We start from the raw sequence: 18,542 nt of genomic DNA on the forward strand, positions 1-18,542 counted from the left end.
AGAGATAGATCTGTAATTAAAGTTTTAATTAAAGAAATACCAGACCAGGCAGATGGTTCCTATCCCCACATCCTGTAAACCTAAGAGCTGTGTCTTCTAGATCTTGCAGACAAAGGCAAGAGCAGCAGCCTCCATAGTGGTACCAAAGGGGAGAGGGAGTCTCAGTAGCCGGCCGTAATCTAATTTTGGTAGCACTCTATGTGATGACACATCTGGGGGTAATCATTGCAGTCTGATACGGAAAGACAATACATCAAAGGTTCGTCCTGACCAAAGCTTTTAAGCCTCAAGTCAAGGGCATTACCGAAGCCCCGCTGGTAGATCACAAGGTGTGTGGTTTTGTGCCGAGTTACAGAAGCTGACAGAGTGTTATTTAGGATCATCAGCTAAAACAGTGGAAAGTACATCAGCAGCACCCTGATCCTCGGTGTCGCCCTTGTCCAGCAATGCAGGATTGAGATGTGACTTGTGCCTGCCCGCCTCGCAGTAGGCCTCTGCTATCTTGGTGACCTTAATGGTCAATCAAGGGCAGAATTTAAAGAAACACCACAACCACAAGAGCTAACAAAGAAGACCTCTGTAGACCTTACCACTCTTCAGGACCTCCCAGTGACTCCAGCCACTTTTTCTCCTCCTATCACCATCAGCAGGAAGCCAGAGCAGTACAGGGAAACAGTCAGGCTGTGCATGGGGCATGGCATCTCTGTCATCATGAACTCCTGGGCCTCTGGCCCCAGGTTTCATTTGCTGGGCCTGGCACGCAGGGTTGGAGGCATTCAGGGCAGGTTGGGGTTCTACAACATCGCCTCGTTTGCTCCGTTCCACATCACCAGTCCTGAAGACACCCTTGTATTTCACAGGGAAGCAGTTCAGAGGTTAGGAGCCAGTTCCTACCTTTGCTGGGCACTGGGTCACTTCCATTTGGCCATTCCTTCCATATGGTTTTTAAAGGCAACCAGTCTTTTCTGGAAAGAGCCTGTGTTATTCCAGGATGGTAGATCTTGAAACTAATTTAACTCTTCAGTACCATCTGTAAACCAAGGCCCAGTTAGCCTGGGAGGAATAGGTGTGTGCAGGTGTGAGACAGGCCAGACCCACGGGACCTGCTGCATCCTTTGAGCAAAATCTTTGTCTCAGGGCTGCTTAGAAATTTATCTACCTCTGCTTAGGCTTGGGAGACTTCAAGGGGAAGGTTGAGAGTTGTTCTATGGTCTTGTTGCTAGTGATTTCAGTAAGCATTGTACATGTGTAAATTTAAACCTGACAGACTGAAATCTTTTTTTTTCTGTCATGTGCTTTGAGGTCTTAACTTTTTTTTTTTTTTTTGTAACTTTTGACCAAATAGTATGAGATTGTTGCAGGCTTCTCTAGCTTGTGAAATTAAACTCCAGTTGCTCAGAAAGTGGAGCACGTGGCTCTCTTAAAGGAGCAAAGATACCATTTATTCAGGGAGGCACAACATTTACACAACTAACCAGAGTGGTGTGCCTTTTTTTGTTTGTTTGTTTTTTTGAGGGGGTGGATAGTCTGACCCTATATAGTCTAAGCTGGTCTTATCCTTGTATCCATGCACCTGCTCTAGATTACAGGCGTGCATCAAGTACTGAGCCCAATGCCTACTCTGTGGCGTAGATTGGGAGAAAGCCTTCACACCCTTCCTGTAGTTCCAAAGTGACTAATGTCTAGCACTTACTCACTTTTAAACGCTATCGGATGTCTAGGGTGAGGCTGTCCAAGTGCCTGGAATGAGGCAGTAAGACAAGCACAACCTTCCCCTTGAAGACCAATGCTTCTTGGGGAAGGTAGAGCTGCAAACAAAAACCAAGTGCTGGTAACTTGAGGGGTTATGTGTGCCAGTTCCAGGCATTGTTAACTCAGGGACTGACCTCCCCACCCCCAGAACACAGGATGGTATATCCTACTTTGTTCCCAGATCCTTAGATGAGGAAACCAGGGTACCACAAAGCTAATTTGCCTCACCTCACTTGAGTAAGCATTGCTTTAGGCATTCCAGCCTAGCCTTTCTGACTCCAGACTTTGTGTTAATGAAGCTGCCTGACCAGTTTATTTCTAATAATTAGTGGTAACAGGTTGATGCAGTGAGGTGAGCTTTGTCAGGTGAATACTCTTTGAGGTGTGACTTGCCTTTGGTGATGTGAGGGATGTGACACAGTGGCCATCCATATAACTGGAGTGGTGTGTGCAGAGCTGGCAATAAGAGAGAGAGAGAGAGAGAGAGAGAGAGAGACAGAGAGGCTGATGATGCTGTTCGGGGCAGGGGGTGCACAGGACAGAGCAGGTATCAGAAGTAGCATCCTGGGGGGGGTTGTAGGTCACAGTAAAGCCCCCCCCTTTTTTTGGGGGGGGATCCAGGGTCTCACCTTCTTCTGTAGTCTGGCCTGCAACTTAATGTACAGTTCCAGGCTGGTCACCAATGCTCTTTTCTTTTGCCTCACTTTCCTGAGTGCTTGCTGGGATTACAGGTATTGCCGTTTTAACCATACCTGACTAAGACGTTTTAATTTTTCTACATGAGGGGAAGCCATCCAAGAAATTTATTTTATTTATTTATTTATATTTTTTTGGAAGGATAAAAACAGGAAAAAGGACTCTTTAAGGTCTGGGGAGATGGCTCAGTGGGTGAAATACTTGCTGTGTAAACAAGAGGGCCCGAATCCAGAGTCTCTGTAACTCCAGTGCCAGGGAAGCGGTAGACAGGGCGGATCCCTAGAGCACGTGGGCTAGGCGATGTAGCTGGAAAACTGAGCTCCCGGTTTAGTGAGAGATCCTGTTTCAAAAAAGAGGGTGGTGAGCAACAAAGCTGACACCTCTGGCCTCCACCTGCACATGCAGCCCATCTTTTTTGCTGTCTCTCTCTCTCCAGAGTCTAGAGCAGGGTCTACATACAGTATCCTACTACTCATTTTGGTGTAGCCAGCAAGCTTGAGATGCTGTTTACATTTTGTAATAGAGGGTGAAAACCAGGAGTGATAATCTTCCACATCACAATTCAGATTTTAACATCTGGTTGTAGTTCTGTTGGAAGAGAACTCAATTAGTTTATCCATTCATTTCAGCCACACAGTGAGTAGCAGAGCAACTCTTACTTGTGAAGGACTGTCCAGGCTGTCTTTGAGTTGTGTAGCCCAGCCCAGCAGACCACGTAGTGGCCTCGGGCCCTTTTTAGAAAGCACTGGTTTAAGGAAACTGGGTAGAAGCAGGCAGCCCAGTAAGGGAAGAGCTGAAAGTGGCTCAGTCAGATGTAGTCAGGAGTAATTGGGGGGTGGGTGCTTTTCAGCAAGACTTGATAGATGGGATCCTCATGAGGCTGATGTCAGTGCTGGGCACAGAGAAACTGGGAGGATGCAGTTTTCTGAACTGGAAAGACGGTGGGAATGGCAGCTTAGGAGGGGAGGAAGGAGAGCACCTGAGTTGTGTTTCTGGACACATAACCCTTTAAGATGTCTGCTGTAGACGTTGGATACACAGTCGTGTGTCAGTCTAACTCAGAGGAGAGGCCTAGGCTAGCACTAGACATTGGAGCAGTGTTAGCATTTTAATACTGCGCAGCAGTGATGAGACTACAGGAAGGAAGCATAGGGTGAAGAGGTCTGAGCGTGGAGGGAGAGTGAAAAGCCAAACTGAGAAGGCACACCAGGGACAGGCCTTAGAAACAGTGGGTCACCGGTCAGATTCTGCTAAGCATCAAGCAGGACATACCTGGGGAGTCACTGGAGGCAGTGGGTATTAGTGGCTCGTTAAGAGCTGGAGGGAAACCCCTGTACTAGCAGCTTCAGATCAAAGTAAGAGAGTAGAAAGTTAGAGTCCTGTGTTCAGGATCTAAGTGCAGGCCAGGCCAGGCGAGGACTTGAATTAACCTGAGATTAGGCTGTTGTTGGTGAGCTGGGTGAAGGAGCTGGATGTTGTACACATGGGGATGGACTTGTGAGGTACCCGGCAGAGAGCTGAAGAGGCTCAAGGATTAAGAAATAGGAGCCAGGAATTGCTGGAGTTAAGTGGTTCTCAGAGTAGAAGTGTGGAGGCTCTGGAGGGGTGAGTGGTGAGTGTATAGTCACACGAAGACCTGGGGCAGACTGTCTGCCAGCAGTGGCAGGGGAGCCGGTTTCAAAGGTAGAATGAAGTGAGCCTCAATAGCTTGCACTCTCTTTCACCCAGTATATTGTGACATTTGTGAACATGTACAAGAAAGGTTGTCAGGACACAGTGCTGTTTGGGTACAGTTTTTAAGTTGGTGTGTATTGTGTACTTCAGGCACACCTCACTCCAGTAAGGGCACAGGTGCCCAGGAGTCTCATGGCTGCCACACTGGTCAGTGAAACTCAGCAGATGACCTTGGAAGTGCAGTCCAATTTCAAGAGACCGAGAAGCCTGGGTTCATGAAAAGCTGGCTGGGCGGGCCTGAAGCCACTTAGCTTCCTGTGGGTAGTTGTGAGGAGAGAGAGGAGACCTAGGTGTTAAGTTGCCATGGGCTGAGTCTGAGCATGTGTGGATCTGAGGGCTGCTCTCCTTCACTGAAGTCCCAGGGTCAGGGCAGGGTCCTCTGCAATTCCAGTTACACAGGCCGTCATCTCTGTGGCTCTTCCTCACATGCAGCTTTCATTCAGGCAGGGAGTAGCTCATAAAGGTGTTGCCCCGGGACTGTTTCAGACAGCCCTTGTCTTTATTTCCATGTATCTTTAGATGCTGATCTTTATTTTGGCGTAATCCTCAAATCCTTCAAACTCTGTTCGTAATACTTAGCTCAACAATCTTGAAGGTGTTTGAATCCCACAGAAGCCGACTTTTAGCAGCTTCGGGGCATTTCTGTGTGGTACAGGCGTCAGTGTGCACACTCTGCTGTGCTCTCTGGTCCTCTCGACAAAGCCCAGGTCAGCATTTTGCCTTGCAGCTTAGCCACTGTATAGTTTATACTGCACATGCACAAGTGAGCGTATCTCTATCTGTACGTTGGCTTTGACCACATTGAGTCTTTGAAGATTAATGAAAATCAATTCAATCTGGAAACTTTTTTAGCCTTAAAGACTGGGAAAAGGTATGATAGTTTTCAGGAATAGAGAGGAATGATGGCTTGTTCTGCTGTTCCCTCTTACCATGCAGACTATTAATGCAAACTTAATCTGAGCCTCAAGAGAAAGCTGGGTGGTGCTCCAACTCCACCCCCTTATCAAGTCTAAGTTTAGGGTCCCTTTGGTATTTTTCTCTAGAATATTAGGATTAACCAGGAATTCCTATCAAGACCATCTGAGCACAGGTATTCAGGAAGAGCCTGTTTTGAGCCCTGTGTGTTGTGTGATTTTTTTTTTTTTTAATTGTAACTGGTATCAAAAGAGAATGAGGACTCCGACTGGTCTGTAGCCTGTCACAGCCCAGGGTGTTGGTCGAGAACTGCCCCACCCCCATGCGTTCTTGCAGTTAAAAGGGGAAAAGAAAAAAAGCTCAAGAAACATGTTTTAGAAACAATGAAACTCACTCCTACATAAGCCCTCCCAGGCTCTCTTTACCCTAATGAGAGCATCTGAGGAAAAGGGCATTGGTACCAAGAGCCAGCTGGAAATTAAAATATCAGGTGAACATTAATGTCTGGCTTCCCTTCGGCTTGTCCAGGGGTTTCTTCACCGAATGGTGTTTCACTTACAGACTGCCTCATAGCTTCATGCATAAATCTTAAAGAGAAGTGTATTTCAGTGGGTCCCAGCAAGAGAAGGGCTGTCTGTTACCTCAGTTGCAGATCACAGCACAGGCCGGGGAAGAGAACCAGAGGCTTCAGTTTTGAAGGCAGTTTTGGCACAATTACTTAACTGGTGTGCATACAGTTGTAGTCTCATTGAAAGTGAAGGTCAGGTCAGTTTGTCCAGACTAGCAAAGTGAGTGAGTGATCCTTGCCCACTGTTTTTAATTTAGATCTGAGTTACTAGAGTTCTTAAAAAAGAAGAAGAAGAAGAAGAAGAAGAAGAAGAAGAAGAAGAAGAAGAAGAAGAAGAAGAAGAAGAAGAAGAAGAAGGAAAGAAAAGAAACCAAAGAAATTCAAGATATAACATTTAAACTTGTGATTTATTTATTTTGAAAATTTGTTGCTGAACCTTAAAGGCTTGACTAACATAGCAAGCATTGCCATACCCAAAGCAGTGTTTGGTCTTCCTTAGGCAGGTGCCTGCCCAGTCCTTGTCTTCATCAGAGTTCACACACACACCTAAAAACCAAACCCACAGCCCTGGCCCATGACATTGTCCCCCGCCTAGCTACGCCTTGCTTGCCTCCTGGCCCCTCTCCACACCCTCTGACACCTCTGTTCTGCCCTCTGTTCTTTGTACCAGCTTAGCCCACCTCCCCTGAGATTCTAGAGGCCAGCTGAGATTCCCTTCTCACAAACCCTTCCTTCTCTTGTGCTTTATAGTCCAGTTGACTCCAGTTCACTTTCTCACAGGTGTGCCACCCCTGTGTCCACGTGAGGGCCCTTGGCACAGTGTATTGTCACCATCTCTTTCACTCAGTACTTTAGGAGCTCTCTGAGGGTAGTGCTAGGCCTCCTTATTTCTGTTTCCCTAGAGCCCAGTCTAGCACTAGAGTGCGGTGGTGAGTGAATGAATCAGGGTGGGTTGTGGGAGAAGTGATGGTGGGGTAAGGTACACTCAGATTAAAAGGGTAAACTTAATTAACTGTGTGTAGAAGAGAAGAATAAATGCTGTTTTTGTTTATGCAGGTCTTAAAATTTTGGTAGCAGAAAGCAAAGGTGCAGAGAGCAATGGAAACAAGTCAGAAGCTGCTGTCTGATTCCAGAGATGTCCACAGTTTATCACATGTGATTTATGTTGAAACCTTCAACTTATCCTGATACCTCAAGTTGCTAATTTAGTTGAATAACACCCGGGGAAATAGGTCATGAGGACTTTGACCTACAGAAGGCCACAGGTCCTCTATACAATGAAACCTATAGCTGCCCTACTCTAGGCCTATGAAGCACAGCATAGCCTGGTGCTGTGGGCCTTCGTGCCACCTGAGGGCCGGCAGGCAGCCAGGCAGGCGCCTTCCCCTCCTTGTGCATCCGCTCCCCTGTAAGGCTTGTAAGCCTAGTGGTCCTGCTGCCCCTCATCATACCCATTGCAGATCCTGAGTGAGGTAGGTAGAGACTTCTGAGGCTTCCCTTCTGCAGCTTTGTGCTTTGGGGTAGTTTCAGGGCCACACGAGGGTAGCTCGTTAAGATTTTAACATTGATTGGGGAGTGTCCGTGACTTAGAGCCCTCAGCATCCCTTTGAAGTACTCTATTTTTCTAACTTGGGAAACTGGTCTGTGGTGACCAGTTGGAAGTGCTGGGAGTTGAGTCAGCCTTCTCAGCGCTGTGCATCACAGACTTACTCTAGTAAGACAGCCTCCAAGTATCGTCTGTTCTATCAATATATACTTAGACACATTAATCCGAATTAGAGAGCTGATTGTACCTAATGGCTCCCCTGGGATGCCATGTCAGGAAAAACAAAAACAAAAATTCAAGGATATGCTGGATATGCATAGTAAGTAAATATATATATATATATATATATATATATATATATATTATTGTAAAATTAGTGTTAATTGAGCTTGGACCTTGATCATCATGAGCTTTCAATTTTTAATTTGATTCTTTAAAACAATTCTGTCTGATTCTTTAAAACAGTTCTTTCTCTTAAAGATACACCTAATAAAAAGTTATGCTGTTACATTGCCAGAAAGACCTTTATACAAGACCCGATTTTGAATTATCTTAGGGAATTAGGTCATGTGTGGGGTAGACACACATGTGCAAATACACACTCATACGTGTGTTTATTAAAGTATACTTTAGCTGTCTTTTATTTCCATGTTCTTCTCTCTCTGCCTCTGGAAGTGGGGCGTACTTTCTTCAGTTAAAGACAGAAATAGAAGCGACAGTCTTGACCCATTTTACACCTGTTTATTTCAGGCTCTCACCACACACTTGTTCATGGGCGCAGCAAGAAGAGGGACCCACAGAGATGGAGCCGTGAGGGCTGACACATTGGGAGGAAGCTGGCAGAGCGCATAGGGAGAGCTTCCCATCCTGCCAGCTCCATATCTGCTTCAAGACAGTTCTGTTAGTGAGTTCATTGTACTTTAAACCCCAAGTTTATATGAGCTGGATGTCACTAAAAATGAAATAGATTCAAATGACCTACTCTTGCTTCATCCAGAGTAGCTGTGAAGGAGTGCAGCAGCCACTTATCTCTGGGGAGTAGCCTGCACCATGTGTTCCCTGGTTCCAGTATCCCCTTTGCCCCCAGCAACTTCCCCTTTTTTAAATTAACATTCACCAAGCAATGACCTGTTTATGTGTTGATTACTGCCTCCCAAAAGAATGGAAGCTCCATGAGAGCAGGGCCTGTGTGTTGTCTCCTCTGTCTCCAGCACATAGGACAGCCCTTGGCATATCAATAAATGCTGTTCAGTGAACTAGTGGGTCACTGGTGTTTCATCCTTTCTCAGTCTTCTTTGACTTGCTGTTTATGTTCTTTACATATTCATATGTGCATCTTTCAAAATGATAACATGAATAGGTCTTACAGCTAGTTCAGGGAGAACTAGCTTTACGTATTTATGTAAACCTTTCAGGATGATAACATAAACAGGAAGTTTTGTTTTTCAGCTAGTTCAAGAAGAGAGAGTATCCTCGATGGTGGGATTATGAATTGCTGAGCCACTGTGTTGTGGTGTCCATGCTGCCCTCCTGAGTAGCAGCAGTCAGAGAAGATGTGAGTCATTTTCCTGGCATGTTGCAGCATCACCACCTCTGAGGGGAGTCCAGGAAGAGAGTCAAGAAACAGACACAGGTAGAAATCAGGCAGATACCTTGTATAGTCAGTCTCCTTAGTATCTAGTGACCCAGTATGTGTCTAGAGTGAGCAGTCATTGACGAGGACACATGGGTTGGGTGGAGGTGACATGAGGCTCAGAACATTTTGGCCATCAGTGTACCACACAAGCTTAGTTGCTTTATGAGAGTTTAGGACTTCGTGGTCTTAGTCTGTGCACGCTCATACTCACATGCCTCCCAGAGCACAGTTGTTGAGCGTGCATGACCATGTGTAGAGGGTAACAGCAGAGGCCCTGACCCAGAAGACTTTGCTGCCCATCTTTACCCTTTGTGTGTTGGCAGAGGTCACAACACCAGTATCCCTGCAAGCCTTGCGTCTTTGTTTTTGAACAAAGACCCAAGGAAACAGCCCCCTGTGATGTAAGCCGTTGTCTCAAGGTGAGTTTGGCTATAGCATTGGCTTGGGATGAATAGTCTGCAGAAATAAAAATTCTCCAGGTGTAGCATGTTTTATATGTCAGGTTCTGTTCTGTTTCATTGTAAACTTTACTATTACACAAAGAAGGAGTCAACTAAAACCATGACAAAGAAGCAATTAAACCTGAGTTTTATTTTACTTTGGAAGTGTCCAGTATCTCCACTCACACCAGACTCGGCTCTTTTTAAGTAAAGCAAAGGCCAGACCTTTCTGTGCCACACAGCAAACCAAGAAACTAAAGCCTTTGGTAGTATGATGCTGTTTGTACTAGACAAGCCACTGAATTATTTTGAATGTAACCTTTTCCTCCCATGGAAGTGTAAGACGTGCGAATTTTGAGGCAAGATTGTAATTGCAGAAAGTGGGTAATGAGGTAGAGCTCACAGACCCCTACTTAGAATTGTGTGGGTGCATAAATCCTGGTAGAGGGTGCAAATGTAAGGAAAATCCTTGGTAGCAGTCAAGAAATGCAAGGTTGAACTTTTCACTAAAACAGAATTTTAGAACCTCTTGGAGTAAGTTGTATTTTAAATATGCTAATTTCCTTAGAACAGCAAACTAGGATGTAGTGAACACAACTACATGCTCTTAATTCTTGAAGGGTTGAAGTACAAATGAAGTCACGCTTTAATTCCTGCTTAATAAAGTGCATTGTAATTTGTTTCGGCCAACATCTCCTTTCTAGTTCATCAGAAAATGGGTTCTCAAGTTAAGAATCCGACTCGACTCTCTTGGTTGGTGCTCCTGTTGTGTTTGCATGCATGGAAGAAACTTCGAGCAGTTGACAAGGTTACAGCTCTCATGGGCCAAACACGGAGGAGCTGCTCTTCATGCATTTTGAAATGTCCTTGATTCGTCAGTCTGAAGATCGGATTGACTTGTTTTCATGTACTACTGCTGGTGGTGTGTGTGTGTGTGTGTGTGTGTGTGTGTGTGTGTGTGTGTGTGTGCGCGCGCGTGCGTGCGTGCGTGTGTGTACACATACCTTTAAGTTTTGTGGGGTTCAGTGAAATTTATGAATTGCTCAAAGTTGCTGTTGAAATTGCATACTTAGCACTTCATCCATTCAAAATCTAGCTCTCATTCCATGTTCCTGCAGTTCCATGGGTTAGTGCCCTCTGCTGGTATACAGAGGACATCAGGCCGAGAGGGACTGTGACCCAAGAGCCTTGGGCCAGCCCTGTAAAGATGCAGCACCTTAGAGTTCGTTGTTTAGTCCTCTTCAGCTTCTGATTTTGAAAGATCCCTGGGTGCTGATTTATGCTACTTGAATTGTGTCTTTTTCTCCTTGTGTTTGGTGCCTGCCAGTGTCCTACTCCACTAAGCCTGACCATGGAGTTAACTTAGCAGTGGCCTCACTCAAGTTGAGAGTGACACTCTGGACAAGGGATGGTTCAGATGGGCTTATTGTAAGAAAGAATGTTACGGCATTCACATTTCCCCAAATGCCTGTTCAGAAGGGGCATTGCTGTCAGTTCCCGGATTAAGGAAAGGCCTCCCTGCTAACTTGGGGTGGTTGACAGGCCTGCTTGGCCTTAGTGGGTTGGTCTCGATGGCCTTATCTGTCCCTCTGATATTTTTTGGAGCCAGCTTTTCCACTGAGGTCCCTGGCCAGATTCTATTACTCTGGATTTCACTATCAGGCAGAGCAGACACCAAGTCCCTCTCCAGCTCTGCGTGGCCATAAGAACTGGGGAAGTGGCTTTGCCCTGTGTGGATCTCTTGTCAGTGAGACAGGAGGATTGTTAGCTTGTGTCTCAAACCCAGAAGAGAACAGCTTGGAGGATGAAGCTAAGAATGAACTCAAGGGCCAAACGGATGAACTTTGCTGGTTTGCTGCTAAAGGCGTGTTTCCTTCACTGAGCAGCAAGCCCCACCTTTGGTACTCAAAAGACAATTAAAAAAAAACAAAAAACAAAAAAATAACCCTTTATTTTGGGTTAACTTTGTATTTAACAACAAAGTTCCAAAGATGGGAACTGGTAAGCCCTTTGGCACTGTTCATTTTCCTGAATGTGTTCCCTTGATAATCTCTTCATCTGGGTCAAATTTGGTTCACTTGTCCACTTGGCACTTTTGCTAAAGACTGAAATATTTGCCTCTAGTCCCTGAGTTCCATTGTAGACGTGGCCCTTGTCCTCATACCACCTTCAGATTGGACCTCATTCCATGGTTCTGCCTGTTTGATTGTAGAAACACTTTCTGTGATTTTCTGGCATCTTAATGCCTAGGTATTTCCCCTATTTGAACAGTTAACTGATGGGCACAAACCTAAGGAGAGACAGGGTGATCCGTGGCATCCGTGTAACAGCTCTGCATTTTCAAAGTCTCAGAGCTGTTTCACATACACTTAAATTGAAGGCAGTGTGTGTTTGTTTTCAAGATGAGTAATCCCCAAATGTTTCTTTAGGAAAGTTAAATCAGTTCAAACCCTTTCCTTTTAACATCTTTTGTTGTTGTTTTGTTTTGTTTTGTTTTGTTTTTTTGAGACAGGGTTTTTCTGTTTTTATTGCTTTGGAGGCTGTCCTAGAACTCACTCTGATCTGGAACTCATAGAGATCCTCCTGCCTCTGCCTCCTGAGTGCTGGGATTAAAGGCATGGACCACCAATGCCTGGCGCTTAACAAACATCTTAATCCACAGTCTGAGCTAGTTGTATTACATATATGGAAATGTATGGAAACTCCTTGCAGTTCACATACTTTGGTTTAAGAAAGTGACATGCCACGTCACTTGGCTTCTTCGTGCTGAGGGATGACCAGGTAGAGCTTTGTCTCTCTCTTTTTTTTTCATGAACAAGATGAAGTAAAGTCAACAGTTGGCCTGGTTGAGGGCCACAGTGAGGGAGTAGACCCTGGACCCAATCACCTGCAAGCAGCTCAGCATCTCCAGCCCACGGCTCGTGCAGCCTCTGCCCTTTGTAAAGGCTGTTGTCCCCTTTACGTTGATGAGACTCCTGGTGACCTTAGGCTGGTTATACATAGTAATTCTTCGATGCCTATTAGGCAGTTTCCTTACTCTGTCTTCATTAGCTGTTAAGGAGTTGACATTGTTAGGATTGAATTAGCAAAACTCCACCACCTTGTGTCTTCAGAAGAAACCAGGGGTCAGCCAGCATGGGCTTATTTGTGCTTTGGGCAGTGATGGCTGTGTTGACCCCATTAGCACCATGACGGGCTCTGGGGTAACAATTGCTTTTATGAGGCTGTAGTTATTCCAGTCTCTGGGGTTGCATGAGTTAAACCTCAGTAGAGACATGCCAACATATAGTTTTTCTTTTACAAGTGCCACTGAGCTATTTGAAAGGAACTTTTTAAGGGCCAGCCCTGGCGAAGCTAGTAGAACATCTTACAGAAACACCAGGATGCAGAGACGGCAGAGCTTCTCCAGAGAGAGTGTTTGCATGTGTGGCAGAGGCAGCCATGCTTTAGGTAAATTATAATACCCTACCCATTTCTGTCCTGTGAAAACTAAATATTGTTGTCACATGTCTTGCTCTTCTTTTTGATGGGTGTCCATTTCTAAACATTGATCAGAAGAGTACCTTGTATTGGTGGTTGTGGTAACAGGAACTAGGCTGTCAAGTCTGAATTCAGCACTCTGGTGAGTTTGGCAGGTGGAGTCCCTTGCTTTTGTGTTGTGCTCTTTTGAGACGTTGCTCCAGCTAGTCTACAGTTGCTGTGTAACTGAGGACAGTTTAATTCCTGATCCTCCAACATCACTTTCTGAGTGTCATCATCCCTGGCCCTGTTTTTCTGCTTGCCTGCTAATTTTGAGGTACATACCTCTGGCTAGCTTGGAATTTAACCTGTAGACGAGGCCTCGAACTCAGCTATCCACCTGCCTCTGCTTCCAGAGTGCTGGGATTAAAGGTGCATACCCCAGAAGACCTGCTTTTCCCTTTAGTCATTAGCAAAGGTGGCCCTACAAAGACAAAAGCATGTGTACTGAGATGCGTTTTGATCCTTTGAAAGCCTAACAGCCTCATTAAAGCTGAAAGAGTGTCTGGAGTGTTGTCTTTTGTAGTCTGGCACCCGTGAAGTTCTGGAGAGCTGTCCTTAACAATTTCTGGTGTCTGTTGTGCAGATCTTGGTGGTGGGTTTGCTTGCCCTCCTCAGCTGTAGTGCTTTTAGGAAGTTACAGTACGTGGGGCAGTCTGGTTAGTATGAAGAGTAGATTGACTGAACTCTAATCCCATTAGCAGGGACAATCTCAGGTTGGTAGAATTCAGGATACAGATGTTAACTTTCGCGTGTATTTCTGCCCCCCCCCCCAGGCCACGTGCAAGGCCACACACAGCGCTTGACTTCCTTTGAATAGTGAGCATTTACATTCACCATTTGAGAGGCACAACACTTCCCTTTTGTGTTGGACTCGGTAGCCTACCGATCCTAACTGGAAGAGACTTTATGATTTCGGTCTGTATTAAAAATCCAAACCATCAGGCCTACTCCCTGACTAGTGAAAGACCCAGTTATAGATACAGATTTCTTCAGCCCTGGACAGGTACTTGTTTGCATTTCTGCCTCCCTTCCCACCACATTGATATCAGAAAACAAGCAGAGACTCTAGTTGGAAATGAAGATCTGAGCTTCCTGGTGCCTTGTGGCAAACACAATTAGGGAAAACAAAGCTGGGTTGATTGCCTGTGTGAAGGTTGGTAGAACACAGGATTGAGCCTGTCTTTTCAATACCCCTGTGACTACCCTGCCCTGGCAGAGGCCTTTAAAGTAGGCTTTTGCATTTTTAAGTTCAGTTTTCAGAGCCAGCCATCCACTGTGCAAACTGAGTTGCTGGGAAGTTTGTTTTAAAGATGCGAGCACCCTCTATTTCAGTGAACCCAGTAAAAATAGCATGGAATAAAATTTAATTATGCTGTACTGAATATTTCATGTGGAATTAAGGGGCAAAAGCTGCCTTTAAAAAGCACTAGGTTTGGGAAGAAGAAGGGCTTTGTGGGTTCTTTGGAAGGTGCTATAATTTAAAGATTTGCTCAAATGTATCTCCCCCCACCCCCACCTTTTGAAGAGTTTAAAGAAATCCATCTTTCCTAAGTCGATTCCTCCAATGTCATCACTGCCTGGCAGTCAGTATGCTGCCATGGTGCTGATCCGATGGCCGCTTTCTGTCAAATGTAAAATAATTTGTTTTTTTTTTTTTTTTTTTTTTTATCCTCTGATTTAGACATTTAATAGAAAGCAAATGTTTGGTGTGCTTTGGTTTCTGCTGAACCTGTGTTTAGACCCACAAACAGTGAAGTGAAGGCACCTCTGGACTAGCTATTTTAAACATCTCAGGATGTAAGAATGCTAAATGGGTTTCCCTTTTAAAAATAGAAATGGCCGCTTGCATTTACATAATTACTGCTAACTAGCACAGCATTTTAAACAGTGACAAACTCAAGCTGGAGAAAGTACCTGCTTTAAAAAGCCCGGTGATAGGAAGCTAAAGTTGTTCTGTGAGCACTGCTGGTGGGCTTTCGAACCAGGCTCTTCAGTAAGGAGGGGGATGGTGGGAGGAGAGCGGTAGCTTGGGCAGGCTCTGGTAGGCGGGCAGCTGGCGCTCCTACCATAATTTAGCAGCCTTGTGTGTGATGCACTTGAGTCTGCCTTGCTGTTCTGGTAGCCAGTGTTAAAAGCCGCTGAGAACTGAAGTCAGTGTTGATGAAAAGACCATGAAGAGTGTGAAGATGAAGAATACACCGGGCTGGGGCATGCCTGTAATCCCTGCACTGGGGAGACTAAGGCAGGCAGAGTGCAAATTGAAAGCCAGCCTGGGCTGTGTACACCCTGTCTCCTAGAACATAAATAGCTTATAGAAACTCATTAGTTAAAGCCAGAACTCTGGATACCCCTGATTTTGCCTTTCCCCATCCCAAACATCTGATCTATCAGTTCTTCTATTTTCTTTTAACATGGATCAGATACCACAACTCTAGCTGGGACCAGGTCTCTTCTTTATTTGAACAGTTGTTTACATTCTCTACTTGGACTCCCTGCCTCACTTTGCCTCCCTGTGCAGCAGTCATGGTGTCTGTCCAGAAGTGAGAGTAGCAATTGCGTACTTGGAGTACCTTTGGCCTGCCTTGTCATTCTCCTCCCGTCATTTGCTCCACCCTGCAGTCACTGAGACTGCCCTTCCTGTTTTGTCTGCCTGGAAAGCTTTCCTATCAACCCTTCCCCTTTGTGTGTGCTGGCTCCTTTGTACTAGCTAGGGTCCATCCCAAGAATAGTCTCCTCAGACCTGATGACCCCGTCATGTGTAGTCTGCATCGTTCGTGCATCAGTTTTGTTTTCTCTGTAGCATTTGTTAGTCAAGAAATAGTCCTCTTATTTCGGTCCTTGCCTCTCCACCACACCAGCTCTCAGGTCAGCCTCCTCAGCTGTGCACCAAGCAGTCAAGTGCCTTGAGCAAACAGGCGTTGTCAAGTGGATATGGGAGAGGAGCTTGCCTGGGAAGAGACTGCCACTTGGTACAGGTACTCCTCACGGGGCATCCTGAAGCCCTCAGGGGACATGTCCCTAGTCCACGTGGAAGCTCCACCCTCCTCCCCCAGGTGGGATGGAGAGCTAATGTGATTTCTGTCCACAACATGAGCTTGCTAGGTTAACTTCCTGAGCATGGCGTGTCACTGCAGGAGGCCACTCCTGAGAGAGGCAGATGCCATTTCCTGTGGCTTCTGATATCTTTTTGATGAGTATAACACTTCCCAGGTTCAGTAGTCACTATGGCTTGAAACAGATCTGTTGAGATACAGGTATTTGTAGAAATCTAAACCTCAGCCAGCAGCATTTGTTTCTGTCGAAGTGAAGAGACCCCATGACCACAGCAACTCTTATAAAGGGCACATTTAACTGAGGTGGCTGCTTAGAGTTTCAGAGGCTCAGTCCGTTACCATCGTAGCAGGGAGCATGGTGGCGTGCAGGCAGATGTGGTGCTGGCTACATCTTGATCGGAAGCCAGCAGGCAGTGGACTGTGCACTAGGTGGGACTTGGGCGTCTAGGAGCCCTCCAAAGCCCACTCCACTCCCACAGGGACACACTTTGTACAAGGCCCACTCCACTCCCACAGGGACACACTTTCTACAAAGCCCACTCCCACAGGGACACACTTTGTACAGCAAGGCCGTCCCCACTCTCCATAGTGCCACATCTCCTGATAGTGCCACTTCCTGTGAGCTCACGGAGCCAATTACATTCAAACCACCACAGCTACCACATCTGGGGAGAAAATTTGGACAGCTGTTGATACTTAGAAAAGTAAGGGTTCTCTTGTAATTAGACTTTTTTGCCCAAAACTTCCTTGGGTAAGAAAAGAATTACATTTCCAACACAGAGTCTTGGATATACCCCGTCTCTCCAAACTGTCTGTTGAAATGCCAGCTCTGGTCTTGAATGTGCTAGTTGGGGACTGGCTTGTGGAACTCTGGAGATCTGCCTGCTGAGCAAAAAAGGTCCCTTGTGCAACTTTTCATTTGTGACTTTGCCGCTATCTATATCAGAGTGTTTTTGCAGTGGTTGGGTTGTACAAATGGAAACAATGACTTCTCAGTTAATTTATAGTGAAATGAATTTATTTAAAGATTTTATTTATTAGGTATACAACATTCTGCTTCCATGTATATCTGCACACCAGAAGAGGGCACCAGATCTCATAATGGATGGTTGTGAGCCACCATGTGGTTTCTGGGAATTGAACTCAGGACCTCTGGAAGAGCAGGTAGTGCTCTTAACCTCTGAGCCTTCTCTCCAGCCCCCATGAATTTTTTTTTTTTTTTTAAGTGAGAGCAGGAGGACTTGGGCTGCTTTTGATGGAATGTCAGTTTATTAAACTAGTTTACCGAGAGTCTCTCCTGTTTGACTGGAGCCCAATGCCATGGATGTACAAGTACCTTAACTGCCTGGTTGTGTAACTGCCCAACTGGGAACCAAGTTGGACTTGGAAATGAACAAGGTGGGAACGGAGCAACTGGCCTGTTCCTTCCACTGTGGGTGCTGTCTCTGCCAGCAGACGGACTAGATGAGAATGTTGACCATGGTTGGCAGAGCCTTCGTGTAGGAGCAGCAGCAGGTTTCTCACAGCAGTGGGTGGGTGTGATTAAGATCAGCAAGGGACGGGGAAGAGATTTGGGGTCCAGTGGTCTCTGGTACCCTAGTTTCTAGTGAACCTCCTCTTACCAGGAAAGCTGTCACTGCATGCCACCACAGTCTGCCACTTTGGAATGGACTCTGGTTGGTGGTGTTTGAAGTTAATGAGGTGACTTAGTTTAACAGCATGTGGTAACCAGAGTCCTGTACACCTGGTAGTCAGTGATGCTGGGCCTGAAAGGCTACTTGACTTTCCTACATACATCATTAGAATCTAGTGTGTACAGTAAATTTGATACCGTCTGACAGAGAGTAGTTAAATGTTTGAAAGTTATCACTATGGAGTCCTCTGATCAGTTTCCGGAGGAAACGAGCTTGTGCTTTTGGCCATGCTGGTTGTACTTGATGGGCCTTGAGTGTTGGCCATGGGAATTTCCCACTCACCATTAGCCCTTTCCCCAGGCTTAGGAGAACCAGGAGAGCTTCCTACCCACACATGACCCAGGTTCCTCTAACCCTTCTTGTCACGGCTAAGGCACTCATGGGGGTTTCTGGATGACTACAGGCCTGTTATTCCTCTCAATTTTGAAGTGACATGTTTAGAGTGTCTAAAAACACCTGTAACTCTTGATGTTGTCACTTTAGGAGAAGCAGAGATTCCAGAGGCTTGTTTCCTAAAATTGGTTGAAGAGATTAAATATTTGTTAAACTTGTTGTGTGCCCTGACGGGGAGAGTGAATCCCCACGCTCCTTAACAGGGCCTGTGTAATGCCATTCTTTCCTCTGCTTTACTGGTTGTCTTCCATGCAGGCAGACGGGTTCAAGTTCACAGAGGGTGTCGGGTGATGGCATTGGCATGTAGTTGGCTTCTGAAGATGGTACAGATGGCTTTCTGGGGGCTGTTTGGAAAGGTACTGGGAAGGGCTTTCCTCAGCTGTGTCTCAATGGGGTTGCCTTCATTTTCACAGGCTTGGCTGGCTGGCTTAATATGATTTCTAGACATCCTATGACCTTTTGTCATGTAGCCCTCCCAGGAGGCCCTGGTTAATGTGAAGCCATCGCTTGTCTTGCTCAACATACTTTGTAACATAGAGATGGACTGTGTTAGCCCAGCAACAAGGCACTCCACTCTCTTCTTTCTCTGTGTC

General features: G+C 45.8%; 1 protein-coding gene across 24 annotated transcripts in view; it reads left to right on the forward strand.

Moving 5' to 3' along the window:
- Window positions 1–18,542, forward strand: part of LOC100762490 (calmodulin-binding transcription activator 1) — an 831,381-nt gene that overhangs the window by 80,704 nt on the left and 732,135 nt on the right. For 10 of the 24 annotated variants that reach the window (XR_004768094.1, XR_004768093.1, XR_004768096.1 and 7 more), the window contains 2 exons: window positions 6,722–7,137; window positions 7,962–8,467. The exons of 2 other annotated variants lie outside the window; for them this stretch is intronic. The gene's annotated coding sequence lies outside the window, so the exon portion shown is untranslated. Of the gene's footprint in view, window positions 1–5,922; window positions 7,138–7,961; window positions 8,468–18,542 lie in introns of those variants that run through there. 12 more of the 24 variants (XR_004768091.1, XR_004768092.1, XR_004768097.1 and 9 more) reach the window with 4 other exon arrangements.

The sequence above is a fragment of the Cricetulus griseus genome, chromosome 2, assembly GCF_003668045.3.
Source record: "Cricetulus griseus strain 17A/GY chromosome 2, alternate assembly CriGri-PICRH-1.0, whole genome shotgun sequence".
NCBI lineage: Eukaryota > Metazoa > Chordata > Mammalia > Rodentia > Cricetidae > Cricetulus > Cricetulus griseus.